We start from the raw sequence: 20,964 nt of genomic DNA, 5'->3' as shown, positions 1-20,964 counted from the left end.
GTGTGATGATTATGTGATTTTCGGTAGAGTGATTCCCCTTTGAACAAACGTTAAGTAAACGTTCTTGGAATCTAAATTTGTATTGATTTCTCTTTATTAATGATGATTAGCGAAGTTTGATCAAAACCAATATTACCAGAATCTTTTATTAATTACTTGGAATGGATATGACATTATTTCTGTATGCATGTATGTTGAAGGATAGTTATTGATAAATGAATAAATGTGATGATTATGCAAATGACCTGGTACCTTGAGTTCCTGAAAATGGTTTCCATATATAATCAGGCTTATGCCAGTGGTTTAGGGTTGGCTGTGTTAAAACTACAGAGGATATCAAGAGGCATTCTAGACAGCAGAACAAGGTAAGAACACCTGCAATATACTATACCAGAAGCTCCTGCATAAGGGGTCGCCTGCAAAGGCTACTCTGGTGGCTATATTGTACATTGTGTTCAGTGGCAAGTACTGTACGTGAACGCAGCTGATCTGGTACTTGTGTGCTGTGGTGTAGAGTGTGGACAGTGACAGGTTGCCCCGGAGCTGCCAGTGATCAGCTCGGTGACAGGGTACCTGGGGACTGTCAGTGATCAGCTCGGGTAGCAAGGCCATACCTGGAGCTGGGAGTATCAGCATTCTGATCTGCTGGTTGGAGAGATTGTGTACGTCCAGGCGACGTGTGTCGTGGTTCGACAGCACGGGTTGATAGGACAGAGGTACTGTTCTGGCCCACATTTGTATTCATTTATAAATATTGTTGATATTGTTAAGTGTTATTGTTCAACTGCTCAGCCAGGTAGCCGAGGATCCCAATCGCTTCTAGAGCAGGTAGCTCGGTCATAATTGAGATTCACACGGTGCACACGCTACCAGGGGTTGCACGTTACACAGGTATAAACAGTCAGCACCTTAAAACTGTAATGTATACGCAGGTTGTACAGGTATAAACAGTCAGCACCTTACAACTGTAATGTATACGTAGTTTGTACAGGTATAAACCGTCAGCACCTTACAACTGTAATGTATACCTAGGTTGTACAGGTATAAACAGTCAGCACCTTAGAACTGTAATTTATACGTAGGTTGTACAGGCATAAACAGCCAGCACCTTAAAACTGTAATTTATACGGAGGTTGTACAGGTATAAACAGTCAGCATCTTAAAACTGTAATGTATACGTAGTTTGTACAGGTATAAACCGTCAGCTCCTTACAACTGTAATGTATACCTAGGTTGTACAGGTATAAACATTCAGCACCTTAAAACTGTAATTTATACGAAGGTTGTACAGGTATAAACAGTCAGCATCTTACAACTGTAATGTATACCTAGGTTGTACATGTATAAACAGTCAGCACCTTACAACTGAAATGTATACGTAGTTTGTACAGGTATAAACCGTCAGCACCTTTCAACTGTAATGTATACCTAGGTTGTACAGGTCTAAACAGTCAGCACCTTAAAACTGTAATTTAGACGTAGGTTGTACAGGTATAAACAGTCAGCATCTTACAACTGTAATGTATACCTAGGTTGTAAAGGTATAAACAGTCAGCACCTTAAAACTGTAATGTATACCTAGGTTGTACAGGTCTAAACAGTCAGCACCTTAAAACTGTAATTCATACGTAGGTTGTACAGGTATAAACAGTCAGTACCTTACAACTGTAATGTATACGTAGGTTGTACAGGGATAAACAGTCAGCACCTTAAAACTGTAATTTAAACGTAGGTTGTACAGGTATAAACAGTCAGTACCTTACAACTGTAATGTATACCTAGGTTGTAAAGGTATAAACAGTCAGCACCTTAAAACTGTGATTTATACGTAGGTTGTACAGGTATAAATAGTCAGAACCTTAAAACTGTAATTTATACGTAGGCTGTACAGGTATAAACAGTCAGCACCTTCCAACTGTAATGTATCCATAGGTTGTACAGGTATAAACAGTCAGCATCTTAAAACTGTAATGTATACGTAGTTTGTACAGGAATAAACCGTCAGCACCTTACAACTGTAATGTATACGTAGTTTGTACAGGTATAAACAGTCAGCACCTTCCAACTGTAATGTATCCATAGGTTGTACAGGTATAAACAGTCAGCATCTTACAACTGTAATGTATACCTAGGTTGTACAGGTCTAAACAGTCAGCACCTTAAAACTGTAATGTATACGTAGGTTTTACAGGTATAAACAGTCAGCACCTTAAGACTGTAATTTATACGTAGGTTGTACAGGCATAAACAGTCAGCACCTTAAAACTGTAATGTATACCTAGGTTGTACATGTATAAACAGTCAGCACCTTAAAACTGTGATTTATACGTAGGTTGTACAGGTATAAACCGTCAGCACCTTTCAACTGTAATGTATACCTAGGTTGTACATGTATAAACAGTCAGCACCTTAAAACTGTAATGTATACGCAGGTTGTACAGGTATAAACCGTCAGCACCTTACAACTGCAATGTATACCTAGGTTGTACAGGTATAAACAGTCAGCATCTTACAACTGTAATGTATACCTAGGTTGTACAGGTCTAAACAGTCAGCACCTTAAAACTGTAATCTATACGTAGGTTGTACAGGTATAAACAGTCAGCACCTTTAAACTGTAATTTATACGTGTACAACTAGTAGCAGTATATATGTGTACTTATAATTAAGATGCCAACAGCTATAGACAGGGTTACTCTATCTGTTCAAGGTCATCACTCTAGAATTGCCTCTGTAAAGGCATTAAAGCTGATATTGCAGGTTAAAAACCATTGATGACCTTTCCAAGTTTATCCCCAAATGTAAAACTTTCCACAAAAAGATGACCAATGGTAAACAGAAATTAAATCACAAAAGTGTCACCAACATTCTGTTAGCAGGTCTAACAAAGTGCTACGTACATTACCATTTTGTGTGCAATTTATTTTTTCCAGACGATGTTTTGACATCGATGATTTGGCGGAAGTGTTAATTCACTTGGTGTGTAAAACCATATTTCGGCATGGCAATATTAAGTGGAATTCACATTGCAGAATCCGACCAACTTTAAAGATATTCAAACTTGAATACATGTACGTCGTTATTGTTAATTTCGTTATCAATCGACATTATGATTACAAGGATTCAAGATTTTCTTCATTTTAAAATGTTTGAAGAGTTCCTCTCGTTTACATATTTTGTAAAAACATAGCAGATTACAGTATGGATGACGGGTTTCGCGCCTACATGAATCCGCCCTTACGGGAGATGAAACATGTAAGGGCGGATTCATGTAGGCGCGAAACCCGTCATCCATCCATCCAGATTACAGTATGGTGGACTATGTCAAAACGACAAGTATGTTACACAAGCAGCTTTTTAATTTTATTTATTTTCGCAATATCGCTGGCTTTACATTTTTATTGTTTAGCTATTTAAAATCTTATTGAATGCTGTCATCTTGATTAATCTTCTTTTTTTCTTTTCTCATCTACTATCTGCGATAGTTGCAGTGCTTGTACTGTCTGTTGTCCCACATGATAAAAAAATGACGATGTTGGTCGAACCTCAGATTCGTCGAATACCATGCATGTATTCCTCAAACTATTGATCTGGACCCTACGAGTTCCGAGTAAACAGGGTTTTACTGTAAATGGAGTTGGTACAACCCCTGAGGTTGGAGGGGAGGGGCCTGTTTAGGGGAATACTTGGTATACAGCAGTACTACTAAACTCAATCAAGATCCTTACTGCATGGTCATGTACAAACAAATTAGAGGGGACATGAAATACAAAACTATCCATGCTCCCATGTTTGGTTTCAGGGTTCCTACCTGCCCCAAGGGACTTAAAACACTTCATATACTTTAATCTGGGTACGACTACCAGGATTGGCCTGTGGGTTTCAATTCTACCCCGGGTCATATGGTTAAGATCGCCACCCCATAACTTTGTATATAAATGTTGAGGATGAAGAGACACTTATGTTACCATTATCGCACTGGGGTATTGCCAGCCCCTAAGGACTTCTTTCTTTGAGTCATAACTTTCGGATGGTTGACATTCCAAAACTAGACCCATTTCACTGCTGGCTTGGCATGATAAGTTAAAGATCAACACAAATTTGCTATCCGTATTTGCCCTGAGGTTTTGAGCTCCATCCCTGAAGATTAAGTTCCAGCGTCATAACTTTGAAATTATTGAGAACACCACATAACTGATATAATGGTTTATATCTGTCATCAAAGCTTTAAATAGATTATTATTATACATTTTATTATGACATAATAAATTATAGCGATATTATATAATACCAGGTCAACCACTGGCACATCTACTATCTAGTCCGAGATTATGTTACGATTGTGTGAATCTCAGTATGTCAGCTCCCTGGCTGTAACATCCTGTATACAATGATAGTCTGTTGCTGTCACGGCTCGTAACAGATCAATATTTCACAGCATGCAGACTTCTGTAGTTAGTCTCTTGAAGTTATCTCTGGGATGCAACGCTTCATCAGGAATCATTGAACTACAGTAAACTTGGTTTTTCATTGAAGATGACTGCGGTGATGTCCTGATAAAGTTTCAGGGTTTGAGAACAGGATAATTGGCACGTGTAGTTGCTCTTCTGATAGAAATTTAAATCATCTGCTATTGATGGCATTACAGAAAATATTAAAATCTAGAAATTTGATGCAGAATCAAATCTGTAAAATTTTGGGCCATGAAATATAAGCACTTCGTAACTTCACTTGTTTGAATTTGAATTTGAATTTGAAATTGAAATTGGATAATTAAAATTTGAACCTGTTATATTATTAAGGAAATTTCATCTTGAGCTAACGAAATTCTGCACCCAGTTAGCTAATTTGCTGATGTTTGGACAAAATAAAGTCCATGACTTTTCTGGAGCAGTAAAGTAGGAATCGGCAAGTGGGCTTAATTGCAGACACCCACCCTATTCCAAGTACATTTGTCAAAATGAGGAGTGGGCTTATTATTGAACAGGGGCTTCTTTATGATAAAATTCATGATATGCACAAATTTATTTTTGATGCTTAATTATTTACATTTGTTATCTATATATCCAATGTTTACCACTATCTGTGCCTGTACAAATGTATATGAATAATTCATTGACATCAATGTTAGGAAATGAACCTGTATCAGAGAAACCATTAAGAAGTAGTACTGGCTCCAGTAAGGGTTGTGTCAGGAATACTAACATACCAATTATTGTTTAATCAATGTCGAAAAGTTTGGCAGTAGAGATGTGAATAGTTTTATGTGTACCTTCTAGAAATAGGATTCAAAACAGTCCTACATACTAGAGAGACGGCAAACACAGACACTTTACAAAATAGACAAGGTAGACGTTCTCTGTATCATATGTACAGTACAGACACAATGATACGCACCGTCCCCACCCACCGACACGTTCACAGGCAATACCAATACTTATGCATTACATAAGTGTTGAGTCTTTAATGAAACAATATCAAGACATCTGTTAACTGGAGTCAGAGAACAATTAACTCCCCTTCCTTGCACACGGACACCCGCACCACAGATAAATCCCTGCCACTGGTAACAGATGGCCAGGTAGGCTTTATTACTTTATCCATATAACTTACCTTTATGTTGATACTGATTGATACAGATTCTTATCAATCAATACAATGTGACATTTTAATAAAAAATGTTGTTAGACATTGCAATATTTAATAACTGTAATTTAATCATGTACTTTTCATATACAGTATACGGGTGGCAAACAGCCGGCGAATTTGAAGCTTTGATTCATTTCAAATTTCTCTGTGTGTGACAGGTGGTGTTAAGATGAAATTTACACTATATACTGTATATGTTTTTTGTTATAAGTTGCAATACGATCTTGAGATTTCAATCAGTTCACAAGCATCCCACGTTGGTTTAATCTTCCACTGGTATGACGTGAAAAGACTGCACTCCCTATATCTGTCTGTATTGCAGTTTATGCTGACTTTACATTTATGTGACTATTTTTTTCCGAAGCATATCGCTATATATTATGCATGTATAACTCAGGATTGCAGAAAGTAGGTCACTGTTTATGTGAATTACATTTCACTTCTGACCCCATTCATTGTCTTTGGTAATTTCACTAGGAGTGACCAAATTTGGCTTGATCTGTTAATCTGTTGTATGGAATTTGTATAATGGGGTAATTAAGATAAATGCTAAAAACTTTTAAGATTATAATTGAAATTAAGTATATTTGAAGTAATTTGATTTTTCAAAGTAATTTGATTTTTCAAGGCTATTGAAGAGAAAATGAACATAGCATGAACAAATTATTTGACTGGTTAACTGTATTTGAATGTTGTACCTTGAACTATATTGGAAGGAAGCTTTACTAAATGAACCTTTTGGTAAAATGGCCAATTGTGATATTTTTATATCAATTCGACACAATTTTGTTTACGTCCAGACCGTGTACTTACTCAAATTACAATGTGAGTGTTTTATTATCAAACATTTAACAATCGAACACACTAGGGCCTTGTTTGATGATAAACAGACATGAAGTCAATAACTGTGTACATCAATAAAACAAACCCTAATACATATGATAACATTTTAATGCTTTTATAGTAAGTGTCTTTTTCATATTACAATAATGTATTGACAAAAAATCTAAGAAGTGTTACGTACAAGAATCAGTTTACTAATGCAATATCAGTCAAGTAAAAGAGAAGCTTCCTGGAATTTTTCCCCACATGGAAACCCCCCCCCCCTGGAAATTTGGAAACCCCCCAGATAGGTCTCTGGATTGGCCACTGCGGTGTATAAAGTATAGCCCAATGTCCTCCTGTAGAACAGTATAAATGAGTGGTAGTATCCTGTAGAACGGTATAAATGAGTGGTAGTATCCTGTAGAATGATATAAATGAGTGGTAGTATCCTGTAGAAAAATATAAATGAGTGGTAGTATCCTGTAGAACGTTATAAATGAGTGGTAGTATCCTGTAGAATGGTATAAATGAGTGGTAGTATCCTGTGGAACGGTATGAATGAGTGGTAGTATCCTGTAGAACTGTATAAAGGAGTGGTAGTATCATGTAGAACTGTATAAATGAGTGGGAGTATCCTGTAGAACTGTATAAATGAGTGGTAGTATCCTGTGGAAAGGTATAAATGAGTGGTAGTATCCTGTAGAACGTTATAAATGAGTGGTAGTATCCTGTAGAACGGTATAAATGAGAGGTATTATCCTGTAGAATGGTATAAATGAGTGGTAGTATCATGTAGAATGATATAAATGAGTGGTAGTATCCTGCAGAACAATATAAATGAGTGGTAGTATCCTGTAGAACGTTATAAATGAGGGGTAGTATCCTGTAGAACTGTATAAATGAGTGGTAGTATCATGTAGAACGGTATAAATGAGTGGTAGTTTCCTGTAGAGTGGTATAAATGAGTGGTAGTATCCTGTAGAGCTGTATAAATGAGTGGTAGTATCCTGTAGAATGGTATAAATGAGTGGTAGTATCATGTAGAATGATATAAATGAGTGGTAGTATCCTGCAGAACAATATAAATGAGTGGTAGTATCCTGTAGAACGGTATAAATGAGTGGTATTATCGTGTAGAATGGTATAAATGAGTGGTAGTATCCTGTAAGTGTTACGTACAAGAATCAGTTTACTAATGCAATACCAGTCAAGTAAAAGAGAAGCTTCCTGGAATTTTTCCCCACATGGAAACCCCCCCCCCTGGAAATTTGGAAACCCCCCAGATAGGTCTCTGGATTGGCCACTGCGGTGTATAAAGTATAGCCCAATGTCCTCCTGTATAACAGTATAAATGAGTGGTAGTATCCTGTAGAGTGGTGTAAATGAGTGGTAGTATCCTGTAGAGTGGTATAAATGAGTGGTAGTATCCTGTAGAACAGTATAAATGAGTGGTAGTATCCTGTAGAAAGTTATAAATGAGTGGTAGTATCCTGTAGAATGGTATAAATGAGTGGTAGTATCCTGTAGAATGGTATGAGTGGTATTATCCTGTAGAATGGTATAAATGAGTGGTAGTATCCTGTAGAATGATATAAATGAGTGGTAGTATCCTGTAGAACAATATAAATGAGTGGTAGTATCCTGTAGAACGATATAAATGAGTGGTAGTATCCTGTAGAACTGTATAAATGAGTGGTAGTATCCTATAGAACGGTATAAATGAGTGGTAGTATCATGTAGAACTGTATAAATGAGTGGTATTATCCTGTAGAATGGTATAAATGAGTGGTAGTATCCTGTAGAACTGTATAAATGACTGGTAGTATCCTGTAGAACGGTATAAATGAGTGGTAGTATCCTGTATAACTGTATAAATGAGTGGTAGCATCCTGTAGAGTGGTATAAATTAGTGGTAGTACCCTGTAGAACAGTATAAATGAGTGTTAGTATCCTGTAGAACGATATAAATGAGTGGTAGTACCCTGTAGGACGGTATAAATGAGTGGAAGTTTCCTGTAGAGTGGTATAAATGAGTGGGAGTATCATGGAGAACTGTATAAATGAGCGGTAGTATCCTGTAGAGTAGTATAAATGAGTGGTAGGACCCTGTAGAACGGTATAACTGAGTGGTAGTATCCTGTCGAACGGTATAAATGAGTGTTAGTATCCTGTAGAACGGCATAAATGAGTGGTAGTATGATGTAGAACTGTATAAATGACTGGTAGTATGCTGTAGAACGGTATAAATGTGTGGTAGTATCCTGTAGAGTGGTATAAATGAGTGGTAGGTTCCTGTAGAACGGTATAAATGAGTGGTAGTACCCTGTAGAACGGTATAAATGAGTGGTAGTATCCTGTAGAACTGTATAAATGAGCGGTAGTATCCTGTAGAACGGTATAAATGACTGGTATATCCTGTAGAACAATATAAATGACTGGTAGTATCCTGTAGAACTGTATAAATGACTGGTATATCCTGTAGAACAATATAAATGACTGGTAGTATCCTGTAGAACTGTATAAATGAGTGGTAGTATCCTGTAGAACGGTATAAATGAGTGGTAGTATCCTGTAGAACGGTATATATGAGTGGTAGTATCCTGTATTACTGCATACTTCCCCACCTCTCACAATGGAAAACTGTGGGTAATAAATCACTTGCTACTATAGTCCACTGTACACATAATCCCCTTTCATGGCCACTCATGATTACATGACCATGGAAGGGGGTGTGCCCAGTGGACTGTGGCCACAAATGCTGTAAGAAAGGGGAGATAATCAATAAGTAAGTAATGATGAAGTCAATACAGTGGAAAGGATAAACTTAGTTGACACATTTAAAATAAGACAAAAAAAAGAAGTTAAAAATGGTAATTTCATGATTGAAAAACAAACAAACAAAATTACTGAGTTGTCAGCGTTAATTGATTTCCTTATCACGTGAGAGGATAAGCATTTCCTGGAAAAGTTTATAATCTTTAGGACCCGTTTCTTCATACAAGATTTCACATCCAAATATACCGTTCATTGAAAGAACTGGAATTCCTTAGGGATTGATAAACCCTTACATTGTATGTATGAAAATGGTTTCAATATCCTGTACCTAATTTGCCACATCTTGAAAATTAAACTGAAAATGCAGTCAGAAATTCAACATTTTGTCCCGTATTTTGTTCTAATTATTGAACAGACACTCCTTACCTTCCCTGACACTGGAGCTGGATAGTACTGTAATCCAAAAACACTTGTATTCATTATGAAGGATACACTCACACTTGGCTATTGAGAATAAAGACAAACTTACCTTGTTCTGATAAGTACTCACTCACACAGGTACATGTAAATTATCTGCAGTGTAGGGTTACCGGTAAGGTAAAAAGATTGTCGGTGTGAACATTTTTTTCTCAATTTTTCTGTTTTGTTCGAGTTGGGAAGCATGCAGTAAGCCAGTTATTGCATGATTTCTCGTCACTCGGGACTTATTACACCCTCGATTTGCTCGGGTGTAATAAATCCCTTGTTACTCAAAAACCATGCAATAAACCTTACGAACGGTATAAATGAGTGGTAGTATCCTGTTTTATTCCTGTTTGAGCTGTAGATTGATTATTGAAATGATTAGGCAGATGAGTGTGGAACAATTAATCCCCGTAAACCAGGTGGACCACCTGTTAGACAGGGGAGAGGTTCCTAATTGTGAGTTTTATAGACAGATTGTGTACACACACGTTTACTGTAGGACTGGTTTTATATCTGCTGCAGCACTACAATATCACATGCAATAAACATGGAGACTTGTGATAATATTTTTACAGTTAAGTGGAAATTACCATATGTATTCTACTAAATATACTCACAGCAGTTTTAAAATTTTCTTCTTTGTGTTTTCTTTTACTCTACATTGCTAATTTTTTCAACTATTTCAAGTTTAAAGTTTATTTACCAATAATTGGCAATCCTTATGAAATTAACATTCATTCTAGCAAATGAAACAAAGGTGAATATTTTCATATGAAACATGTAACTTTTGTAGAATATTTCAGAGATGAAAAAGTTGTTTATTCACGTTTCTTTAGTTCCTAAATCAATACTGTCAAAAGAAGTTGCATTCATAGGGCTATGACTGCAATGTTAAGAGTGTCAATCTGATGCCTCTCCTTCTGCCTTTGCGTAATATAAAACCATCGAAAAAGTAAAACTTAACGCTGTTTCGGGAATATCCTTTAATGTGAAACTGGTCTTATTCTAACATGTCCATTACTGTGCCTTTCCTCTATTTAAAGACCAGTGAGAATTTGGCAATGAAACTATGTCCAAAGTCACTTATAGATGTTAGATTTACTTCAAGGTTATTTGTACACAGGATAAGTCTGGGGTCTATAAAGTAGCCATGATTTATAGATCTATTTAACCTCACTAACCTCGTTTGTGTTTAGCGCAGTACCTGCTACCAGGAGAATTACAAACAAAGACGGGATCAGATGATCACTGACAAAGTATTCTCTATGGTACTGACTTGTATATACAAATATAATCTGTACTTCAAAACTGTTTGTAGACAAATTAAGGTCAGATGATTTAATAATAGAACAGTATTTTAGGCTATTGTTTTATACCGGAGTAGTAGATGATTCATCAGACACCAGCACTGGAAGAATATATTTTATAGTCTAGATAGACAGACTGGTTGGTTGGTGCTGCAGATAGTGCACTCACCTTTCACTGAGACAGCCGGGATCAGACAGAATGTTGGGTGGTTGGGTGGTGTAGCGGATAGTGCACTCACCTTTCACTGAGACGGCTGGGATAAGACAGAATGTTGGGTGGTTGGGTGGTGTAGCAGATAGTCGCTCATCTTTCACTGAGACGGCTGGGATAAGACAGAATGTTGGGTGGTGTAGCAGATAGTGCACTCACCTTTCACTGAGACGGCTGGGGTAAGACAGAATGTTTGGTGGTTGGGTGGTGTAGCAGATAGTGCACTCGCCTTTCACTGAGACGGCTGGGGTAAGACAGAATGTTGGGTGGTTGGGTGGTGTAGCAGATAGTCGCTCACCTTTCACTGAGACGGCTGGGATAAGACAGAATGTTGGATGGTGCAGCAGATAGTGCACTCACCTTTCACTGAGACGGCTGGGGTAAGACAGAATGTTGGGTGGTTGGGTGGTGTAGCAGATAGTCGCTCACCTTTCACTGAGACGGCTGGGGTCAGACAGAATGTTGGGTGGTGCAGCAGATAGTGCACTCACCTTTCACTGAGACGGCTGGGATAAGACAGAATGTTGGGTGGTGTAGCAGATAGTCGCTCGCCTTTCACTGAGACGGCTGGGGTAAGACAGACTGTTTGGTGGTTGGGTGGTGTAGCGGATAGTCGCTCACCTTTCACTGAGACGGCCGGGATAAGACAGAATGTTGGGTGGTGTAGCAGATAGTCGCTCACCTTTCACTGAGACGGCTGGGGTAAGACAGACTGTTTGGTGGTTGGGTGTTGTAGCGGATAGTCGCTCACCTTTCACTGAGACGGCCGGGATAAGACAGAATGTTGGGTGGGGTAGCAGATAGTCGCTCACCTTTCACTGAGACGGCTGGGGCAAGACAGAATGTTGGGTGGTTGGGTGGTGTAGCGGATAGTCGCTCCCCTTTCACTGAGACGGCCGGGATAAGACAGAATGTTGGGGGGTGTAGCAGATAGTCGCTCACCTTTCACTGAGACGGCTGGGGTAAGACAGACTGTTGGGTGGTTGGGTGGTGTAGCGGATAGTCGCTCGCCTTTCACTGAGACGGCTGGGGTAAGACAGAATGTTGGGTGGTTGAGTGGTGTAGCGGATAGTCGCTCACCTTTCACTGAGACGGCTGGGGTTCAATTTTTCCCCGCAGATGTAGAGTTGAAAAGGTATTGGGTCACCTGCCAGACCATGTGGTATTTATCGGGTATTCTTGATTCCTCCCACATTAAGAGCCTTGTGCACTTCCATCTGGACCAACAAGACTGATAAATATAAGTCGGAAAAAGTTTTTTTCGTAATTATTGTAAAAGTCATGTGTCATATGTTGGTATGGGGAAATTGACCCTAAGGAGTAGAATAGGCTGGGGTCTGAGAACCCAGACTTGTTGAGTTTCTGAGCCCGAATTCTACCCCCGAGGGTTCATTCCAGTGATAAAGATATATCATACCAACTGTTAGATTCCAACGTAACTGTTTTAATGCATGTTGTGGTACAGATCAGGATGATTGATATTCAAACAAGCTACAGGGTCTGATTTGTGGTTTTACAAGACCTAATTGACTTTTCCAGAATCACACATATTTTTAAAGTGGAATGGAGCTTTTTAAGTTGATGGAGTGCTCTGATCAATGTAGGCTAAGTGATTAGTTTGAGGTACTACATGACCCTCTCTAACAGTCAGTAGGGTTTACTGGTCTCTATCAGAAATGTGCATTGTGACTGTATTTTATAAGTGACAAATCAAATTTGTCATTTGTCCGGATCAATATATATCTCCTGTGATGGAGTTCGCAGTACCATGTATTGTTATTATCACTGTTTATTTGCCATTCCTCAGTCCTGTTGATTTATGCTTGTCAGGTTAACTTAACATGATTGTATTAATTTGTCGTTTTCGTGAGACGTGTTTCGGTTGTAATTTTACACGTCGCACTGTGCCATGTTTCGGTTGTAATTTTACACGTCACACTGTGCCGTGTTTGGTTGTAATTTTACATGTCACACTGTGCCGTGTTTCGGTTGTAATTTTACACGTCCCACTGTGCCGTATTTCGGTTGTAATTTTACACATCATACTGTGCCGTGTTTCGGTTGTAATTTAACACGTCACACTGTGCCATATTTCTGTTGTAATTTTACACATCATACTGTGCCGTGTTTCTGTTGTAATTTAACACGTCACACTGTGAGACATTTCGGTTATAATTTTACACATCACAATGTGCAGTGTTTCGGTTGTAATTTTCCCCGTCACAATTTTACATATCACCCTGTGCCGTGTTTCGGTTGTAATTTTACCAGTCACAATTTTACATATCACACTGTGCCGTGTTTCGGTTGTAATTTTACACGTCACACTGTGCCGTGTTTCTGTTGTAATTTTACACGTCACACTGCCGTGTTTCTGTTGTAATTTTACACGTCACACTGCCGTGTTTCGGTTGTTATTTTACACATCACACTGTGCCGTGTTTCTGTTGTAATTTTACACGTCACACTGCCGTGTTTCTGTTGTAATTTTACACGTCACACTGTGCCGTGTTTCGGTTGTAATTTTACACATCACATTGTGACGTGTTTCGGTTGTTATTTTACACGTCACACTGTGCCGTATTTCGGTTGTAATTTTACACGTCACACTGTGCCGTATTTCGGTTGTAATTTTACACATCACACTGTGCCGTGTTTCTGTTGTAATTTTACACATCACACTGTGCCGTATTTCGGTTGTAATTTTTACACATCACACTGTGCCATATTTCGGTTGTAATTTTACACATCACACTGTGCCGTGTTTCTGTTGTAATTTTACACATCACACTGTGCAGTATTTCAGTTGTAATTTTACACATCACAATGTGTCGTTCTTATATTACATTGTAGCAGCAACTCTTATCTAGGATTCGAACCCTGGACCTCAGGTTGTTATACTGTGACTCAAACCAAATGAGTCATCTCGTCAACAGAAGTACTTCATCCAATTTGCTACAGTTATATCCAAAATGAAATTAAGGGGGAGATTACTCTATAAATGAAAATACCACAGTGGACTCTCTAGTCTTTTTCCTGCAATGGGAAAGGGGTCCTTAAGAAGTTTGATGAACTGAATCCAGGTTTCAATGATCTTGTAAGCAGATAAAGGTTATTTATACTGTACTCAGTTGAAATGATGGAAATGACGTGTGTTTGACCTGCTTACCTTGTATTCAATCTAGAAGACTTTTATTTGATCCATGGTCCCAGAGTAATTAGTTTTCCTTCCTTTGAAATACACAGAGGATCAGGTTTCTCATAATGTCAGTTTCAAGACATGCAATTACAGACATACACTAAATCATTGACTGGTCTTGATTACAGGCATACACTAAATCATTGACTGGTCTTGATTACAGACATACACTAAATCATTGACTGGTCTTGATTATTGGGCCTTCGTCCGTGGTCTGTGGTTTGTTGTCCGTCCGTGCATCGTCCGTCCATTTGTCGCCTGTCCTTAAACAATTTTTGTTATTGCTATTTCTTAGACTGATCATAAAAACAAAATGGCCAAAGGAAGAACTTAACAGATCTTTCTCATATTGCAATGATCGGTTCTATTTCTGTCACATTAAGTACACAGTACTAGTAAATATGTGAAATGACAAACTCACTTTGAAGGTTGTCTTTTATACACAGAAGTATCAAGTTTTGATCAAAAGTTACCTCATTAGGTGCTTTTAATGTTAACATGACTTGATCAAACAGATAAGAGAAAAGAAGAGAAAAGACCATACTTACAAAAAACAAATGAAGATGGTGGGCGCCAAGATCCCTCTGGGATCTCTTGTTCTGCTTTACCTTTGTGAGATTGGGGTATAGGGACATAGATGTCTTACTTGATAAGCCAGCGATCTTGGGATTTGGAAGAAGACTGGCTCAGAACAGTTGTCCCTCCTGCTCCCGTTTACCATCCTTGGGAATTTTGGCTACTCTCAATTGAATATTAGATTGTGTGCTCAAAATAAAAAGGAGGTGTGGAATCAAGTAAAGATATAAAAGTGAATGATACTAAATTGAATGTGAGGCCAAAAACAATTTGTGAGGCCCTGGTAGATGATTGATTGTAACGACCAGGCAGTGCTTTAATGTATGCCTAGGAGAACAGCATGCTAGGTTAAAAAAGGTAAAGGTCTACTGTGTCTGGAGAAACTGTTAATTAAAGACATTAATTGATATGTTGCTCTTTTGTACTTGACTGACTAACTGGAGGAATTTCTGAGGCTAACAGAAAAAAGAATTTACCTAAATTCAGTTAATTATAACATCATATGTTTCCTTAGACAGAATTTAATACAAAGTCTGTAAATATATAGAGGATCTGTCATAAGTTTCCCTTCATATTTGGTTTATGATACAAGTTTTGGATTTTTCATGTTTGCGAGCCTCTGGCGAGCAAATTATGAAAAATCCAAAATGAGTATCATAAATCTTATATGAAGGGAAACGAATGACAGATTCTTTTTATCATATAGTACAAAGTAAACTGTATAATTGTTATTTGAAGCAAATATTTTGCACTTGGCCGCCTCTGAAACGATGAAAATTGTGTCCCCTGCACAATGACGTGACGTCAATTGATTGTTCCTATTCGATTGTGACGTCATTTCCTGAGTGATATTACACACGTTACATAAACATAATTTATATGATGGCTTTATGACACTGCATAACATGGTATCCATATGATAAATAAAAATATGTCTTTTTTCAGAACCTTTTTGTTATCACTAAGGTTGAATGAACACTGGATACCTAGAGTATACAGGTGGTCGGTAAGGACCCCGTACCACTGTCACAAACTGTAACCATACATTGGAGACTTCTCCTCCAGCATGAGTATAGCTTTGATTAATGATTTCTGAAAAGAAAAACGCCTTGTGGGACATTCAAGAAAGACAATCTTTAATATGTAGAAAAAAAGTCAACATCAGTGTTCTACATAACAATGCCAGAACATGATTCAAACCCTGGACCTCAGATTATTATACTGTCTACAGTAGTATCCTGGCCAAATCTAGCTACTAATGTATTCCAACCCTGGATCTCAGATTATTACACTGTCTACAGCAGTATCCTTACCAAATCTAGCTACTATCGTATTCCAACCCTGGATCTCAGATTATTACACTGTCTACAGTAGTAACCTGGCCAAATCTAGCCACTATTTTATTCCAACCCTGGATCTCAGATTATTACACTGTCGACAGCAGTATCCTGGCCAAATCGAGCCCCTATTGTATTCCAACCCTCGACCTCAGATTATTATCCTGTCTACAGTAGTATCCTGTCCAAATCTAGCTACTATCGTATTCCAACCCTGGCCCTCAGATTATTACACTGTCTACATTAGTATCCTGGCCAAACCTAGCTACTATTGTACTCCAACCCTGGACCTCAGAATATTATACTGTCTACAGTAGTAACCTGGCCAAATCTAGCGACTATTGTATTCCAACCCTGGACCTCAGATTATTACACTGTCTACAGTAGTATCCTGGCCAAATCGAGCTACTATTACATTTACGAAAAACCACACTGGAATTCTCTGTGTTTTGCCTGCAGTTGGGCAGGGATAATTAAGTTTATCAAAGTACCTGCTTTGTTAAATGCATGATAATTAAAGGCAATAAACGGAAATGACAATATCTGAAATTAAATCCCACAGGAGAATTGGTGAGGTTGTTCTGTCCTGTACTTGGCTCTCTAGCCAACAATATTATAATACTGACAGACAAGACACTATTACGGACATCTGAATAATTTTACATGTAAAACCTCTATTTTCTTCTGTTTACCATATCATATGTCACGACATAGCCGACGTGTCAGAAACCACATTTCCGCAAAATATAAATGACACCAAACCAACTAATTACGGAGGAAATGTACTCCTGGCTATATTTGTACAGAATAAACAATTACTTGTGGCAGAATACAGTTAATTATTGGAGGATGAAATCTCTTAGGCTGTCTACATCTACAATCCCAGACGCCTCACTTCAAAGGGAGGTCATTATACTGTTTTTTTCCCAAATATACTTTAAATTCCAGTTACTTTCCTTTCTGTTTCGAACTTGAAGTGTGAAATAATGATATATGTTTTCATCAGCTAATCTTCTTGTATACTTTGCTTTGTACGCCAATATTTTGATTGGAACTTTTTGCTATTTTGTGTTGACGCATGTGCAAAATATACACATGAAAACATATCAACATGCTGTACTTAAAACTGCAATAGATATTTGTTATAGGTCAGTTTATGAAAAGAAGACTACAATAAAATACACACATGTGGAGGAGTGGGTGGGAACAGTACAATAATTCTGAGTTTATAGCTAGTACTATTAAACAACTGCTTTTATCGCCAGGCTATAGTTCTTTATTATCCTGAAACTGTCACATTTTATTGTTCTGGCTTATTGAGATAGATAATGGATAAAATATCAATTTACAACTGAATAGTTTCTATGTATGACTGATCCCATGTTATTACACAGTATATCAACTTAACCAGTTTAACCCAATATAACAGTAAAATGTATCCATCAGCGAGCGGTCAAACAAACATTTTTTTTTATCATTGGTCTGGATGTTGCTTGAAAAACTTTAAACAGATTCATAATAAATTATTTAATAATTATTGTTTAAGTTTTCACTTTACCTTTAAATGAAATTAGGTCACTGTGACCTATATCAAATGTAGGTCACTGTGGCCTATATATCAAATATAGGTCACATGGACCTATATACCAAAAGTAGGTCACTGTGACCAATATAATAAATGTAGGTCACTGTGACCTAGTGTTCTGATTAATTGATTTTGTCAACGTCTGGTCGTTTGTTTCTGAAAATTGATTAATCGATCCTTGTTTCCCATGATCCATTATAGTTTGACTAATTCTAGCGTTAACACAATATAAACTTGGATTTCCCCGGAAAACGAATATAACCTTAAATTCCTGAATTTAAGTTCAGTTTAATAGATCATTAGTTGATCATCAGTCACTTGATCGGAAGTGAGGATCGAGCATGATTTTTAAAGGGATTCCCAACACTACTGTGACCTCTACTGTCTGTTTCCCTGTCTTTGATTAGACTTGTGTATAGCTCCTTGACTGTAAAACATATACTACATGTATATGTTTAACACTGATCAAATATCAGTCATTGATACATTGTGAGGAGTATTATGTCATCTGTAGGTCACTCTGACCTTTATATCAAATGTAGGTCACCGTGACCGATACTGTCTCTCTGTGTGTCTGAATCAAAGAATGTCTAAAATGAGTTATTTTGGTACATAAAAAAGGACAGATAAATTGAGCAAAGCAGTTTCAGTCATGTTTCACAAACTTTCTCTCTCATTGGAAATGAGGAACCAGGGAGATCTCCTTCATTGGAGGTTTCAAAGGTTGACACCTATGCCTTGGCGGGGAATTCCTTAATTTACATAGTTCTATTGTACAACACATTACACAGGTGTTTTGTATCAGTATGTATTACATTGAACAAAAAACATTATGTAGCTGTTAACGCGTTATCTCTAATTTCCAAGTTCTGATAGTTCCCTCCATAGATATCTCTGTTAGTGGTGTCAAGTGATTTTTATGGAGGACAAAGAAACAATATGTATATAATGATGTTTGAAATACATTTTGTAGTTTCTGATGTGTGAATGACTACTTCAGTTTTTCAGAGGAATAATAATTGTTCGAAAATGATACGATTTTACTGTGTAAGAAAATTTACTCAATTTGGTATGGAGGCAGGAATTGTATAAAAAAATAAATATACCAGTATAAGTACAGAAATGTATATATTGTGTGGCCAGGTATTACTACAGCTACCGTACATCATACCGCCTCCAACATGACAGGTGTAGGTGCCGCAGGTGCTTAATTAACCTTCCTTAGGTACTGTATTTACCTGTAGTCAGCTTCACTAGGGCTGTATTTTACTTTAGTGACTCATTGATAGAGGGAAAATAAGATAAAAAACAGAGTTTTTTTCTTAAATTTCTTGTCAATGAACATTTAACAGATTTAAACTGATCAATCATTGTATATACACAAACAAATATGTAAATGTTGGCTATTTGTTATACCTTGTTTTAATACGACAATACATTCAGCAAAATAGTATTGCATTTAGTTATGAGGGAGTAATCATTTGTCATGTTTTCTTTTTGGTTACCACTGAAACAAAATGTTCAAAACAAAACAATTGTTGTTTCTGAAGCATGGCTCCAAAACTGTTCAAGATGACTTCTTAATTAATGTATATATTTGTACATGCATCAATCTCATACTTGCCAACTTTTTGAAATTCCTATGGGGGAGATTCTGCTCAAAATATACCCCCTGGAGACTAAATAACCCTAGAAAATGAGAATTACCCATCCACTTGACTTTATAATGTAAATAAAACAACAGAAGTCATCGACTATTGTATCCATTTGTTGTTTACAGACGGAAAACTATACTGAAAAAATATCAATAGAGTGACAGAATGTAGATACGACCTGTTACTATAAAGACAATATGACCTGTTACTATAACGATGATACAACCTGTTACTATATAGACAATGCAACCTGTTACTATAACGACGATACGACCTGTTACTACATAGACAATACAACCTGTTACTATAACGACAATACGACCTGTTACTATAACAACGATACAACCTGTTACATAACAACAATATGACCTGTTACTATAATGACAATACAACCTGTTACTATAACAACGATACAACCTGTTACTATACAAGGATACAACCTGTTACTATAACGACAATACGACCTGTTACTATAATGACAATACGACCTGTTACTGTTACTATGTTGTATCACGTCAATGATTCTGAGAATGGTGTATCGCTTCAATGATTCTGAGAATGGTGTATCACGTCAATGATTCTGAGAATGGTGTATCACGTCAATGATTCTGAGAATGGTGTATCACGTCAATGATTCTGAGAATGGTGTATCACGTCAATGATTCTGAGAATGGTGTATCACGGCAATGATTCTGAGAATGGTGTATCACGTCAATGATTCTGAGAATGATGTATCACGTCGGCATAAGCTAGTGCCAGAATTAACGTGTCTGCATATCCACGAATAGTTATCTCCTATTACACTTGTGAACTTGAACTGAGAGATTATAGCAGAAAGTGAAAAATAAAATGGTTGTCGTAGAATCAAGTGGAGTCTGGTAATAAAACCAGACAGGGTATGATGCTGGCACATCTGCCAATATTTTCAATTAAACAACGCTTATCTTAAGATGTCTGTGTTTATGGCAGTATTTGATGCTGATTTCTTAGTCGACAAAATCAATATGGTTATACAGTATTATGTCTCAAATCGCATATAAATCCTGCTTTTTCATGTGTGTGGTGTAGTTTTGATGGGGAGCTTTACTTGGTCAGAATCTTTTTCTGCTTCCTGTATTCCGTGGCTTATTTGTGATAAGACTTTTGTGTGTGACCTTTCTAACTAACAGACAATAACCAAGAAATTAAACCACCCCCATATGGTGAAAACAAGATTAGTATCACTGAGTGTTTATGCTGAGAGACGATGAATTAGGTTGCTCGATGAATTAGGTTGCTCGCCTGCTTGTAGTATGAGATTCAATGTTTACGATGAAACCTCTGTAGCTATTATATGATCCTTGATAATGAGGAAAAAGTCAATTATCGGCACACTGCATG

At 37.4% G+C, this 20,964-nt stretch overlaps 1 protein-coding gene across 1 annotated transcript in view; it reads left to right on the top strand.

The window, feature by feature from the left end:
• LOC110452486 (probable sodium/potassium/calcium exchanger CG1090) overlaps positions 1-20,964 on the top strand; it is a 76,094-nt gene that overhangs the window by 12,953 nt on the left and 42,177 nt on the right. The gene's annotated exons all lie outside the window — the stretch shown is intronic.

This window comes from Mizuhopecten yessoensis, unplaced genomic scaffold (assembly GCF_002113885.1).
Source record: "Mizuhopecten yessoensis strain PY_sf001 unplaced genomic scaffold, ASM211388v2 scaffold757, whole genome shotgun sequence".
In the NCBI taxonomy this organism is placed as follows: Eukaryota; Metazoa; Mollusca; class Bivalvia; order Pectinida; family Pectinidae; genus Mizuhopecten; species Mizuhopecten yessoensis.
This window is presented reverse-complemented; position numbering and strand designations above follow the sequence as displayed.